This window comes from Lycorma delicatula, chromosome 1 (assembly GCF_047948215.1).
Source record: "Lycorma delicatula isolate Av1 chromosome 1, ASM4794821v1, whole genome shotgun sequence".
NCBI lineage: Eukaryota > Metazoa > Arthropoda > Insecta > Hemiptera > Fulgoridae > Lycorma > Lycorma delicatula.
This window is the reverse complement of record NC_134455.1, coordinates 150,233,628-150,248,626: the sequence shown is the minus strand read 5'-3', so window position 1 is coordinate 150,248,626 and position 14,999 is coordinate 150,233,628. Positions and strand designations below refer to the sequence as shown.

Here is a 14,999-nt window from a genome sequence, read left to right as displayed (position 1 = left end):
TCATACTTGTCCCACAATGAGGGAGGACAGTATGTACCCCTTTCACAGTAAATTTTAGCCGACAACTCATATGATGTCCCCCCCTACCCATCCCAGATAACTCTGTGTATGTGGATTCACAAATGCATTGTGCGCTTCCCTGTGCACTCATTATTTCTACAGTTATAAATTATTGCTTAGGACGTCTGTACCTGCAGCTTTGCATGCACTTTTGACAAACTCTTTTTTTATTATTAAGCAAAGCTTTTGAAGTAATAATTGAATTATTATTTTTATTTTAATTATCCTTTATAGGTTTTATTTTTCTTCTTTTATTTATTTTTTCTGTCTTTTTTATATTTTATTATTTTGTGGGGAACTTTATTTTTCGCAATCTTAAATCACTGCAATATTTAAAAAATGTTATATTTTTTTCCATTTAACATTTTCAATATTTATAAATTTTTATATCTAATTATTTATGATATTTTTTACAAAAATTACTTGGTAAAATACAACAGAAAAAATTAAAATTACATTTTACACAATAATTAACAATATTTTCAATAGTTATATAGGCTACAATTTTTTAATCTTAATTATTTACAGCAATTACATGAAGTTTACTAAAATACATCATAAAAAATTAAAATTAAATTTTGTGAAATAATTATAACTTATTTATTTTTATTTACAATATGTTTAAACTTATTAATTTGAATATGCAATAAAATGCTGTACACCTTCAATTACACTTGTACTGGGCTATTGACATTGACATCATTGTTATCTTCTGATCTACATCAGTCCTGAATTCACTAGAACTTTCCAGGTCACTGGAATCTGAAGCTAAAGAATCTCTTAAATTTATAATTAATTCATTAATGGCAGTATCCACTAAGTTTTCTTTTTCACAAGCTCTTTAATCTCTTTAGTCGTATGAGCTACAGCTTTACTCTAGTCTTTTTCAGTTATTTCATCCACCACTTCTCAAAACAATAACTCAACATTATTTATGGTAAAAAAGTTATTTCAGTCGGCTACCTTACACTTAACTTGTGCACAAATTAATTCTATTGCATTGAATTGGCAGTGGTAAAAATGCAACCAAATAAATCTATGACCTTTCTGCTTTTCCAGTTCATCAATTTCATATTTTTTTTGACATTTGGTTAGCTTTAATTACATTAAGTAACTGGCATTTCATCAATGCTTCTTGAAATTGAATGTTCTAACAGAACACTTGGTACAAATCCCTTGCATGTGTCAGCATGGACAACAATGATTCTTCTGCCTTTGCCCATACATTACTTTCTACAGCTTGGTTTTGTTTCATCAGTCCACAGTTTTGTCCTAACATGTCCTGCATTTACCCATGTTCATCTATAAATACTGCTGTGGACAGATCGAGTTTCAATACTTCATGTAAAGAACTATAACACATTGACACAACATCAGCAGAAACTTCCTATTGTTTATTTTCTTCCACATAAACCTGAGCTTGCAAATTACTTTCCACAAGGAACTCGTCTTGCCTATAAATAACTCCCTCTCTTTTAAATATGCAATATATTTTTCAACGAAGGAAGTTTTTAATTTCTTTAAATCTCATATTTATTGAAAATAATATTCATTCTGAATCAGTATTTTAGTAGTCATAGAGTTCTGACAAAGGTTACATTCTGTTTCTCTTTTTCCCTGGAGTCACTTCAAACGGTTCTTTGGAAAGTTTTAAGATGAATTAATGACTAATATTTAAAGCATTTAATTACTTTGCAAAACAGAAGAGAGGTCCACTGTTTTCATTTTCTTTTTGAAAATAATCCCTCAACCATTTTATAAATGGCCAACTTTGGGATTTAAAAGCTGAGCCCTGGCTGGTCTTTGTTATTGTGCTACTACGTAACATAACAGCAATATTTTTTTTTACGATGGTAAAAAACAAAAGTTTCCTATACTGATCTGTTACTCTGTAAAGCAAGTCAGACAATGAGAGAGGAAGCAACTCCAAGCAAGTCTATGTAACAGGCATACAAGTGGTTGCTAGGTAACAGAGTGGAGAAAGACATAACCCACCAGCTGCAGTGGGGGACTATGCCTTGCATTAGGAGACACTGCTAGCAGGAAAGGGAATTTTTGTACGTCAAGATACTGGTAAAAATACTGAATCATTTCATTTTGTATGAAACTAATTATCCTTTTAAAAAGAGTAATGTAGGACACTGTAGTAATGTATACACAACTATTAAATCTAATAAAACATTACTATTTTGCAGGTTTTTTTTTTTTAGTTTTATGTGAAAAAAACAAAAACAGTTTATTTAAGAATTATAGTCATTAAATAAGTAATTTAACTTTTATCTAATTACAACATTTTTTTTTTCAGGGAATTTTGTAAATAATAAACAGTCTATGAAAATAAAATATTTAATCAAATGAATCTAAGTTTACAATTAAATGATTATTAACCACTTTTCAGGCATTTGGCCATCATCCATTAGACTAAACATCTGATCATATTATGAAATGGCTGTAGTGTGGACCAAGGTCAGCAGTGACTTATATTTACAATGGTAGCATAAGTAAATTATTACACAAAAAGCTACTGAGCAAGTAAAACAGTTGACAGCTTCGAATGGTGGGTATTATGCATTGTACGCTGCCTAATTCCTCGCCATGTCACTGTCACTATGTTTCAGCTTTTCTTTATTTCCTTAATCCTCAAAAAGTAAGATGAATCACACTACTATATTTTTCTTCTTAAATATTGAAAAGCCGGAAATACTGATTCCTACCACGTTTTGTCACTTGGTTTAGCTAGTAAGGAGCCAGTGATACTGGTGTTGGTTATTTTTCTGGATGTTGATTTGGGGTAACTTTAGATCCCATCAAACTTGAACAGTTTCCTTATCCTAGTGTGCAGTTTCACTGACTGTAAACTTCTCATTATTTCATGTTTTTAAGTATGTCTTAAATTTGATAATTCTCAATTTCTGTAAGTTTTTGTGAGCTGTTTGAATATTTCAACAAGAAGCTTATGGAAAATATGAGTTATTAACAGAAAAAAATTTAAGACTGTCTTTCGTGACAAAAACAATTAATGATGAAGTACAATCATATTCTAACCCTACCTTCATATGTATTCAAAAAAAGAAAGTTTGTTCTTTTACTGTCAAGTATGCTTAAGGAAGCTTTATGGGTAAAGACCTGACAGAGACAACTGATTTTTATGACACACAAAAGGGGCAAGACCTCTTAGTTGAAATATGAGTCACATGTAGCTGTAACATTAAAACATGAAAATGAGCATTAAGTGTATTTTTTGACTTACTAGTTATTGCTTGTCTGAATGACTGTTCATTGCCACCAACAGACATCAGCTGTTAAGAAGTCAGCAAATAATTTTAGACTTTAGCAAAACAGTTAATGATTCCATAGATTAAGAAGCAACTAAACAATAATAACCTGAAAAATAACTAGGCAGCAATTCTACACAGCTAGAAAATGAAATTTCAGTCTACACTCCCACTGAACCCTGGATCTCAGTCCCAACGCCCTCTCAGCCCTGGATCTCAAGGTATTTGTGGTAGCCTAATGTGTTACGAACATAAAGTAACACCTACAGTAACAGCAAAAATTTGAGAAAGAAGCTCTTCCTGTAAAGCTTTTTTTAAATTATTTCACTAATTACCACATTGGTGAATGGTAATTAGAATTTTTTTTTGTTCTGGTTACTACTCTTTTAATATATTTCATTAAATTGTATTAATAATTGGTATTAATTATGTAAATAAATAATCAATTAATTATACAAATAATGTTCAAAACAATATCTGAAATCATCAATTTTAAAACTTAATCATAGCATTCTCATGTACACTACCTAACTTAAAATTCAATAATTACTGAATTTACATAACCGAAACTAATAAAAAGTTAATAACAGTGTTTGAAATAGTTTGCTATCCAGCTTGGAATAGAAATCACTTTTTTTTATACACCTTTAACTCCAAATCCCTTTCACAATCAAGATTGAATCTTTGCTAACATTCAAAAGCAATTAAATAAGAACATTTCTACTTAAGGAAATCTTTTTTTCATGAATGAAAGTTGAACTGCAAGAAAGAAAAATAGTAAATTTTGTATTCTTTTCTTAATAGATGGAAAGTGGTTCAGTGATTTTTACTTCCTTGTACAAAGTAAAGGAACTATTGTGATCATAAAACATTTTGGTTTTCATATTTCAATGAAAATATCCATTTTTATTAGTTTCGGCGTGAGTCTGTACATATGTATGTATGCATCTTGCATAACTCAAAAACAATTAGCTGTAAGATGTTGAAGTTTTGGATTTAGCACTGCTGTAACATCTACTTGTGCACCTCCCTTTTTGATTTCAATCAAAATTAAAATTCAAATTTTAATTAATGAATTTTGATCTTAAAGGAAAACCACATTCTTTCAAATCAGATTTAATCTCCTTTTGTTTTTATTAACTTTTCTTTTTTTTAATTTAAATATATTGATTTAGTTATTACGAGGGTTATTTTTTTCAAGGTCCAATCGCTCGCAAAATAAAAACCCGCACAAAAATCGGATGAACCTTTGCGCATGTGTTGCGCAGCATCTCTAGTATGGCCTTCAATCACGCCGGGTCACTTCGTTTAGTTCTGAACACGCAGCTAGCACATAAACATGTCTACAACAATAGCATCTCCTGCCAAGTGTGAAGTGCGTGCAGTAATTCAATTTCTTCAGGCTGCGGGGTGTAATGCAGCTGAAATTCATTGACAAATAAGTAATGTGTATGGTGAAACTTCAATGAGTGACAGCAAAGTGTGACAATGGAGCAGGAATTTTAAAGCAGGAGGTACAGATGTTCATGATGCAGGCGGTCAGGGAAGGAAGCGGGTGTCAACCGATGATCTCGTTGAGTAAGTGGATGAGGCAATTCGAGAAAATCGTCTGTTCACAATTTCTGTATTGAGTGATTCGTTTCCTGAAATTTCAAGGTCAGTTCTCTACACCATTGTGAGTGAGAGACTTCCTTACCACAAACTGTGTGCGAGATGGGTTCCCAAGATGCTGTCCAACAATCAGAATGGAGGCCTCCCTAACGTTTCTCCAGCGCTACCACAATGAAGGAGAAGATTTTTTGAACAAAATTGTCACACGGGACGAGACATGGGTCCATTTCAAAACTAAAGAAACAAAAGAACAATCCAAAAAGTGGATGCATTCTCATTCTCCCAGTAAACCAAAGAAGTTCAAGCGAACTTCTACAACAGAAAGTGTATGGCTACTGTATTCTGGGACTGGAATGGAGTTCTCTTGGTGGAATTCATGGAACATGACACAACCGTCACACTGCAGTCTCATACTGTGTGACTCGTCAATGTCTACGACGGGCAATTCAGAATAAGCGGAGAGGAATGTTGTCATCAGGCATTGTCTTTCTCCATAACAATGCTCGGCCGCACACTGCAGCTGTAACAAAGAAGCTCCTGCAGTGTTTTCGTTGGGAAGTGTTTGATCACCCACCATACAGCCCGGACTTGGCTCCATCCGATTTTCACCTCTTTGCTCACATGAAATGCTGGCTAGGAGGACAACATTTTGGCACAGACATCGAGCTGCAGACCAGCATAGAAACATGGCTGAAAACATAGGCGGCTCCGTTCTATGATGAGGCTATTGGAAAGTTGGTACCATGCTACGACAAATGTCTAAATCGGAGTGGCAACTATGTAGAGAAATAGCGTAACTATGTAAGTACTCGTTACAAATAAAAAATTTTTTATTTTCACTGTGGTTTTAATTTTGTAACCGATCAGACCTTGAAAAAAAATTAACCCTCTTATTTACCCATGACTGTTAAAAAATTTTTACAATAAAAAATATTCAGTAATAATAATAAAAAAATTATGAAAAAAAATCAGAAGTTATTAGTGAAATAAAATTTTACATACTTTTAAAAAAGTCTACATGTAATTTAATAGGCATACAAGGAAGTCATATGGTGTCTACATTAGATTTGGTGAAACATCTGATTCTTTAATATTAACTGAAAATTATAATTTAGAATTTAGAATTTGTTGATTTTAAGTACAGTTTCATTTGTAGTCATTTGTGGTTATGTTTAAAAATTAATTTAAGATGAGTGCTCCTTTGTCAGATTGCACTAAGGGAAATTAATGCAGTGTTTTCTCATTTCAGAAGATATGAAACCGGAAGGAATTAGTTTTGGTGATATGAAGAGTTGTTTGAGTGAAACAAAGTTTCTTGATTGGACTGATCGGTTAAAAATATTAAAATTTTAGCATACGATGAACATCTGAAAGTTAGGCCATCAGCATGAAAGTTAATTATGACAATATTCTGCAGTATGTAACATCAGTTTTTTATTTACTTCACACTTAAAGGTGAAACCATGAAAAGTGAAAACTACTGTGTCACTGCTATCATTGAAGGCAAAAAATAAGTCCAAAAGGTGTGTAAATTTTCAAAGGTTTGATGTTGTTTCATGGTAACAATTGTCCTCGTACAACCATAATAACAAATTTTTGCCTTCAAGACTTCAGTTTTGAACTACTGGATTACAGGTCATACAATCCTGATTTGGTTCCAAGAAGGAAATTAAATGCTTGTTGAAAAATAGACTGATGTGCATAGAAGGAGAGAGGATTACATTGAGAAATAAGCATAACTTTTTTAAGTGAAAATAAAAGAAAATGATTTTTAAAATTTTGCTTTACTTTTTGACTTACTCTCCTGCATATGTATTGCTTTTCCGGTGAATATGGCTAGAGTATTGAAAGGAAAAGTATGCTGATCGTTATAAAAAATAGGGTAACTGATATTTCAAATCTTATGTTTAGGGTTCATCTACACCAAAAAAAAAAAAATATATTTATGTAAGGATGTATACATGTAAGTATGTAGGAATTTGTGTCGCAATTTTCTCCAAATTCTGGCTCAAGAAATTCTAAATGCGGGGTACTGATCATGTAATTTTTTCTCAAAATTCTTTTAGGGGATTGGAGATATCATGAAAAACCCAATTTCAATTTTCTTCGGAGGACTTTCGAAAAATGCTTTCTTTGGTAGATTTTATATCTAAATTGTAAAAATAGATCAAAAAACCTTTTTTCAAAATAATCAACCCCCAGCTGTTAAAATTGAATTATAAATATATGTATTTTTTTGCTTTATCTCCCTTCGGTTTTAATACATCTTTTTTAAATTTGTTGGTACTTTGTATATCATATTATACAGGCCTATAAAAAATGTTTACAATTTTCCAAAATTATAAACCCTAAACCTTAAACAAAGATAGATTTTTTGAAAATTTTTACTTTCTTGTTTACCTTTTACTGGACAGGGTAATAAATTTAGAAAAAATTGAATTAAGCCTTAGCCTATGAATGAATATTTTTAGATTTTTTTAAAAATCTACTCCTTACCTTTAACAAATGTAATATTCTGTTTTTTTTTTTTTGTTTTGTTTTTAACTAACTCATTTAATTTTCACTTCCTTGTACAAAGTACAGGAAGTATTGTGATGATGATAAATCTCGGTTTTCAGATTTCAACGGAAATATTCATTTTTACCATACCTCAATCCATTTTGACTAGTTTTGGCTTGACGTCTGTATGTACATAAGTCCAAAATCTATATTTTTTTGGATTTTGGACTTTTTCTTAACTGCTGTAAATAAGCAGTTAATAAAAACTGCTTATTTACAGTTTTTGTAACTGTAAATTACAGTTACAACAATAACTGTAATTATCAAAGAGAGCTTTTCAATGTTATATCATAAATAAGTGGTACTTATTTTCATTGGTTCCAGAGTTATAGCCAAATAAAATTCTAATTAATGAAATATTTGGATCTGACAACAGGAAGGCACATTGGTTCAAATCAGACTTCTTCTCCTCATCTTTTTTTAACTTCTTTTTTTTTATAATTATTAACCTCTGATTGTAAAAAAAAAAAAAAAAAAATCGCAATAAATAATAAATAATTCAACAATAACAAAAAAAAAAATTATGAAACAATATCAGAAGTTATTAATGAAATAAAATTTTATGTACTTTTTATTTAAAAAAAAATGCGTATATGTAATTTAATAGGCGTACAAGTTAGTCATGTGGTGTCCACATCAGATTTAGTTAATATCAGTATTAGTTAATTAAAGAATGGTTTTAAATTGCTTTATTTATTTAACAATAATTCAGAGACTATCAGATTGCTCCATAAAATAACCTTGTTGACATTCAATAAATTTTTCAGCTTAAATTAATTACAATTAAACTAGACACAAAACTAAGAATACATACTCTGGTTTTAATTATTCATTTGCTATGGCTAGTGCTTACGCTGTTGGCGTAAAGTCGTTTTATTCCAATGAATTCAAGGTTATGGTCAAGTCTTGTAGTTTACAGGCTTGGTTATTTATTTTGCATTTTTGTAAGGCTTATCTACGTGTATTTTTAAATAGGTTATTTGGATTTATTTTCGATATCAATTTCTCTCAGGCTCCAGCTTGTCTGACTATTGCATCATCGTATTGGTGTTAGCTTTTTCTATCACGCATTATTTTCATTGCTGTTTAGTCTTAATGTATATATTAGGCTTAGTGTTTTTTTATTCTCAACCAATTTAAATGTTGTCATAGTTCCTAGAAGTTTATTTCTCTTTGTCTGCCCTGATGTCATTTCTTCAACTTGTGTATTCAGAAATTATTTTTATCAGGCTTACGTAGTTCTTTAGTGGACTGCTCGCTTAAATTATTTTTTGTTATGTCTTCGTTCCCGAATTCCACACCGTTTCTCTAATCGTTCTCATACTAACACTAAGACACTACTCTTGTTGTCAACACACACACTCACTCTTCTGTCCATTGCTTTGTTCGCTTCCCTACTTCTCCCCACGCCAGCTTTTATTCATTCTAGTTCGGACTTTCACGTTCTGCGGATCCTGGTCATCTCGGAGGGCCAGGCTTCGATGTTTTCTTTCTTTCACTTAATGTTAATACTTTCGTCATCTTCGCACTTATAAACGTTGCGGTATTTCTGTGTTAAAATATTTTCTAATTCTACTCATCAGTTTTTCGTGATTTCACAGTTTTCTATGTTCGTCCAGCCTCGTTTCTTCGTTAATTCTTCAAATTCTACATTACTTCTCTGTGGAAAGTGCTTCAATCATTACAAGCTGTCAATTCTGTCGAAGCCGAATTTTCTCCAGCTTCTTATTACAAATTCAGCGAAGCAGAATTTCTTCAAACTCGTTGCTACACATTTCAGACGCCCAGTCTTGCTCAACCTCGAAGCCACATTCTCACCACTGTATTCCTGATACACCACGGCGGACTACGTCCAGGAATTTACTGTATGTATTTGTTTTACCTTCACTCATGAGTTCCTCTCTTACAAATATTTGTGTGCTACAGGCAAGTTCAGTTTTTCATTACTTATTACATTAAACAGTTATGTTATCATTAAAATTTGTGGAACATTCAGTTTATCATACCTATGCCTTTCAAGTTTCAATTTCACTTAAGTACAGTCACGACAGGTTACTACATAAGGTTGTCATTGTTCAGCTGCAACCTATTTTACGTTCTCAATTAATTTCAATGCGATTATATTGTAATTAACTCTTTATTTTTATGTTTACTTATCACAATTTGTTTATTGTTATTAACTCTTTTTGTACTAGAATATCATTGTGGCCTTTTTTCTACACTAAACTAGAATTACATGTATTAATTATTTAACGTCTAAGTTTGTTGGTCATAAATCAGGAAAGGCCAGTGCCAATTAAGATTTACTGTAATTTATTTTTCTAAGTTAATGACATTTGTTCATTCCTAATTTTCATATATTACTGCATGTCAGCAAGGCAATAGTTTTTCAGACATACTATGTTTATTGATGTTATGTTTTTCTAAATTTATAATTAAAATTAAGGTGTTTCATGTTCTCCTGTTTGCAGGCTTTGTTAAAAATGTATATTGTAAAAATCTGTATTTAAAAGTGTATGTTCAAGTATTTTTTTTTTTCATTTAACATCATTGTTCATATGCTGATTTCAGTTGATATTCTAATGTATCATTAAATTATGTTATTTTCATAATTTCTTTTTAGTTTTTAAGGTTATGATTTAACATAAGTTCAGTTGTTCTTTCTCATTAAAGTCCAATTTCTTTTGACAAATACGAGCTGTGTTTTTTGTTAACTTTACCCAACAGCTAGTGAGCAACTGTTGACATAACTTTAAAACATGAGATAAACTATCATTAAATATATCAATAGTTTGAGTTAATCTATTAACAAGAAAAAACCCTTAAGAGATAAGACACAGAATGATGGATTGATATTAGAAAATTATTTTGCTAACTGCCCCTCATTGTACATTTTATTCTGGTTACTACTGTTTTTTGATACAATTCATTACATTGTATTAATAATTAAATACAGTAAAAGAAATTAATTAATTATACAAAAAATGTTCAAAATTATATCTGAGATCAACAACATTGGAATAATGAACAACATATTGGGTCTAGGTCTACTTGGAGGCACAAAGAAACAAACACGTTCCAGTAGCATCAGAAGCTCCACCAAGCGAATCATAGATTTATAAAAAAGTACCACTGAGGTGATTTTCTACATAAATATGACAACACCTTAAAATAATATCAAGATCCTGCTGGAGTAAAATGCAATCATCATTAGAAAGGATCAAGCGATAAATTTTAATATCATCTGCACACATCAAACATGTTGAACATCTGAGGCACCTAGGGAGGTTGTCGTTTAATAATAAAAATAAAAGAGGGCCTAGATTACTTTCATGGGGAACTCCCAAAATTACAAAACATATCTGACCTACAGCCTCAGAGTAATACAAAATTACTATAACGTCATTAAGTAAATATCAAAAAATTTTATAAAATTATTGTGAAACCCAAAATAATTTTTTTTTTTTTTTAATACTGACCAGTCAATACTATCAAATGCCTTTTTATAGTAGAGGCAAACTGCATCCACACCTAATCCACAATCCAAATTATAAGATACATGAGGGCCACTCAAAATGTTATATGTCTATCTTAGAAAGAGTGGAGCTGGAGAGGTAGTGTCATTTGAATTTTTCAATATAGGTCCCTAGCACCTCCACACACTTGCTCCATTTACCCTGCACAGAGGTTATGCCAGAGTAAAAAAAATCTTTATCTTGTTCCTCAAAATACCCTGAAACAGCTTTCAATTCATCATCGTCGTGAAAACTTCCATCCCAAAGGTTTTTCTTGAGGTTTCTGAACAGGAAAAAATCACTGGGGGCCAGGTCCAGACTGTAGTAGGGTTCTACTACTTGGAAGTTCTTGAAATCCACACTCCCTCAAAATTTGCTTTGCAACATGTGATGAGTGGACTGGAGCATTTTCATGCAAAAGCAAGACACCTTTGGTTAGCTTCCCTTGCCGTTTTTCCTTTAATGCTGCCTGTAGCGTCTGAAGATACTCAGCGTAAACATTACCAGTGATAAGTCTGCTTGGGCTCCATGTATTCAATCAACAAAATTCACTCAATATCCCAAAAAATTGTGGCCATGATCTTCCCAGCTGGGTGCTGGGTCCTGAATTTTTTGGGTGTTGGGGATCCTTTGTGCCAATGCGTGGACTCTTGTTTGATCTCAAGATCCCAGTAATGAACCCATGTTTCATCACCAGTCACCAACCTGCTGAAAAAATCCATAAAATTCCTTTTACACGGCTGGAAGTTCAACAGTGCATGACATTGCTTTTGATGTGGTGTGAGGTTTTGTGGGACCCATGAGGAACTGATTTTTGTCATGTGTAAATGATCATAAAGTATTGCTATAATGGTTCCTTCAGACACCCACATTTTGTAGCAAGTATTGCAATCCTAACATGCCTGTCTTCCATAACCAATCTGTCCACTTTTTTGGCAGATGTCAGGTGTGGCTGCTTTCACAGGCCTTTCGCTGCAGGGATCATCTTTGATGGATTCCCTGCCCCACTTACAATTGTTTGGACTAGAATTTCACTTGATATTGTTAAAGCGCATTATCACCATATACAGTAACCTGCTTCTATGGATGTTCTTTGGACATTTTCCCTTCTTTGATGAGAAACTTTATGATTGATTGATGCTACAATTTCTGCAAATCCATTGCCATAGCCGGGTTACTAACTTCGGCGAGCTTCTGCATCAACATGTGTAAAAGAAATTCAATCACAATTAGGTCATAGCACACACATATTATAAACCACATATAGGTATCAAACACATCTCAATACGTAACTCGCACCACCTCTAGGTAGATAACTTTTTAGTGACCCTCATATCAAATGTAAATGTAACCAGATTAATAATTGTAGAACAGTTCAGACAGAAGCTCTGTTGAGAATCTGAAATACAATACTTCAAATGGTCAAATACCATTCCATAAATGATAGACACAAATATCTTTTCTGAACAATTAATTATAGATATTGATCTATAATTTGAGATATCATTAACGTCACCTGATTTATGTACGGGAGTAATTCTAGCTAGTTTCCATTTATTAGGAAATTTGCTTTACTTCAATGACAGATTAAAAATATAGTATAAAGGATGACAAACAATACTTGCACATCCTTTAATTACGTAAGGTGAAATTTTAACGAGTAAGTGTAATGTATTTCATCTCAAGAGTATCAACATCGCAACATCCATCCAAAGAACTGTCAACATCATCAATTTCATCATTCTCAGAGTTACAATAAGCTGAAGCAAAAAAAATTAGCGAATGCTTGAGATACATCATTGTCAGAGATTTTAATATCACCACGCACATAGTTTACTTGTTGCCACTGCTTCATTCTTTTACTATTCACGTAATTCCAAAACAGCGTAATATTAATTCCTATTTCCCTCTGTGTGTTAGTTAAATACAATTGGTATGTGATCTTTATTTCATTCTTAATATAAGCTCTTACTTTCTTAAATCTATTTAAATAGTAAACTGATATTCTCTTCTTACAAACAAATTTACTCTTTAATTTGATTTTCTGAATAATATTAGTTATTAAATCAAATGGATATTTAGATTTAGTCACTCTTTTTACACTGGGTATAATCAAAGCAAATGCCCAATAAATCAAATCATAGAAACAATCAACTGTCTCATCCACATTTATGCAATTATACAAAGATTCCCAATTCAATCCAGATAATACATCATAAAGCTCATAAAAATTACCTTTCTTGAAATTCAAGTATTCAAGATAATCGGTTCATGCATAGATAATTGGGAACACTTCACACAGAAAGTGACAGCTGGATGAAAAATATCCTCCATTACCAGTGGAACAGATTCATGTTCAGTTTTCAAATACACATAACTAAGAATCAAATCTAAAGTATTTCCAACAACATTCTTTATTGAATTATAAGATTTCAGACCAAAAAATGACAGAAAATTGCAATTCGTTTACTTTTATTAGAACCTGCACAAAAATTACAGTTACTTCAGTCAGGTTAAAATCTCAAAATATAATATTACCTTCATTCAGTAATCAGAAATCATTTTCTAATACACAGGTTAATATGAGGTCTATTCAGAAAATAACCAAACATTTTTAAGTATGTGCCAACAGAGATATTTAGTGTCATGCTGTTGGCAGAATTGTGTTCTGCATAACCTCCTCTGTAACCACATGTTCTTGGATTGTTGATAATTTGTTTAGTTTTTGTGTTTTTGTTATTTGAGTCCAACATGTTTAAGTGTTAATAGCAATTTTTGTAATGTGCGATTTTTGGGAGCAAGGAAGGATACAATGTAAAATTTTTCATGAAACACCGAGAAGAAAACTTTCTCAGAAGAAACCTTTCAACTTTTGAAACAAGCTTATGGAGATGATGCACTGGGTTATACACAATGTTACAAATGATTTTAATGATTTAAAAGTGGTTATCAATCAACTAAAGACAACCCTTGACCAAGAAGGCCTTTGACTTCAACTGATGACATCCACGATCAAAAAATCAATGATCTGGTGCATGCAAATCGCTGATTGACTGTCAGAGAACTTTCAGAAGAGGTTAGCATCTCAATTGGATCATGTCACGACATTTTGATTGAAAAATTGAACATGCATGGAGTTGCAGCAAAGTTTGTTCCTTATTTGATGACCGAACAGCAGAAAGAACATTGAGTGAATGTTTGTTGGCAACTTCTTGAACAAGCCAATGATGATGAAACATTCATGCAAAGGATCATAACCGGAGACGAAAGCTGGGTTTACGGCTACAACATTGAGACAAAGGTTAAATCATCAAAAAAAATCGCACAATATAAAAACCACTACTAACACTTAAACACGTTGCACTCAAATAACAATAACATGAAAACTAAATGAAACATCAACAATCCTAGAACATGTGGTTGCAGAGGAGGTTATGTGGAACACAATGCTGCCAATGGTTCATCTCTAAATATCTCCATTGGCACATAATTTAAAATGTTCGGTTATTTTCTAAACAGACCTCGTATTGTTTGTTTACATTTCCAAACTTACTTGTAACATGCCAAACTTTATTGTCAACCGTGAACAAATTTAGTGAGGCCTTGAATGTAGACAGATAGCAATCAAACCCCTACATCATGTGATATACCCATAACTATTTGGTTTCTATCACAACAATAAAACGCAATATCTATTGTCAAATACGTTTACTAACATTAAAATTAGAATTCAACTAGGACTCAGCCAAACTGATTACGTCTCATAATTCATAGAATAAAGTGAAGCAATAAATAAGTCTAATTTAGTTCATAATCTCCAAACATTCTGATAATAAACTGACAGATTATAATTATCACTATCTTTCATGATATAAAACTATACTGGAAGTACATAACTCTGATACAACAAATTTACTTGGACCTCCATAAATGTCATTAATACACTTAACAAAATAAAAATTAACAGCACATTTTTTTT

At 32.0% G+C, this 14,999-nt stretch overlaps 1 protein-coding gene across 6 annotated transcripts in view; it reads right to left on the bottom strand.

Moving 5' to 3' along the window:
- The window catches only part of LOC142324100 (uncharacterized), a 363,200-nt gene that overhangs the window by 313,963 nt on the left and 34,238 nt on the right, over window positions 1-14,999 (bottom strand). The window lies entirely within an intron of this gene.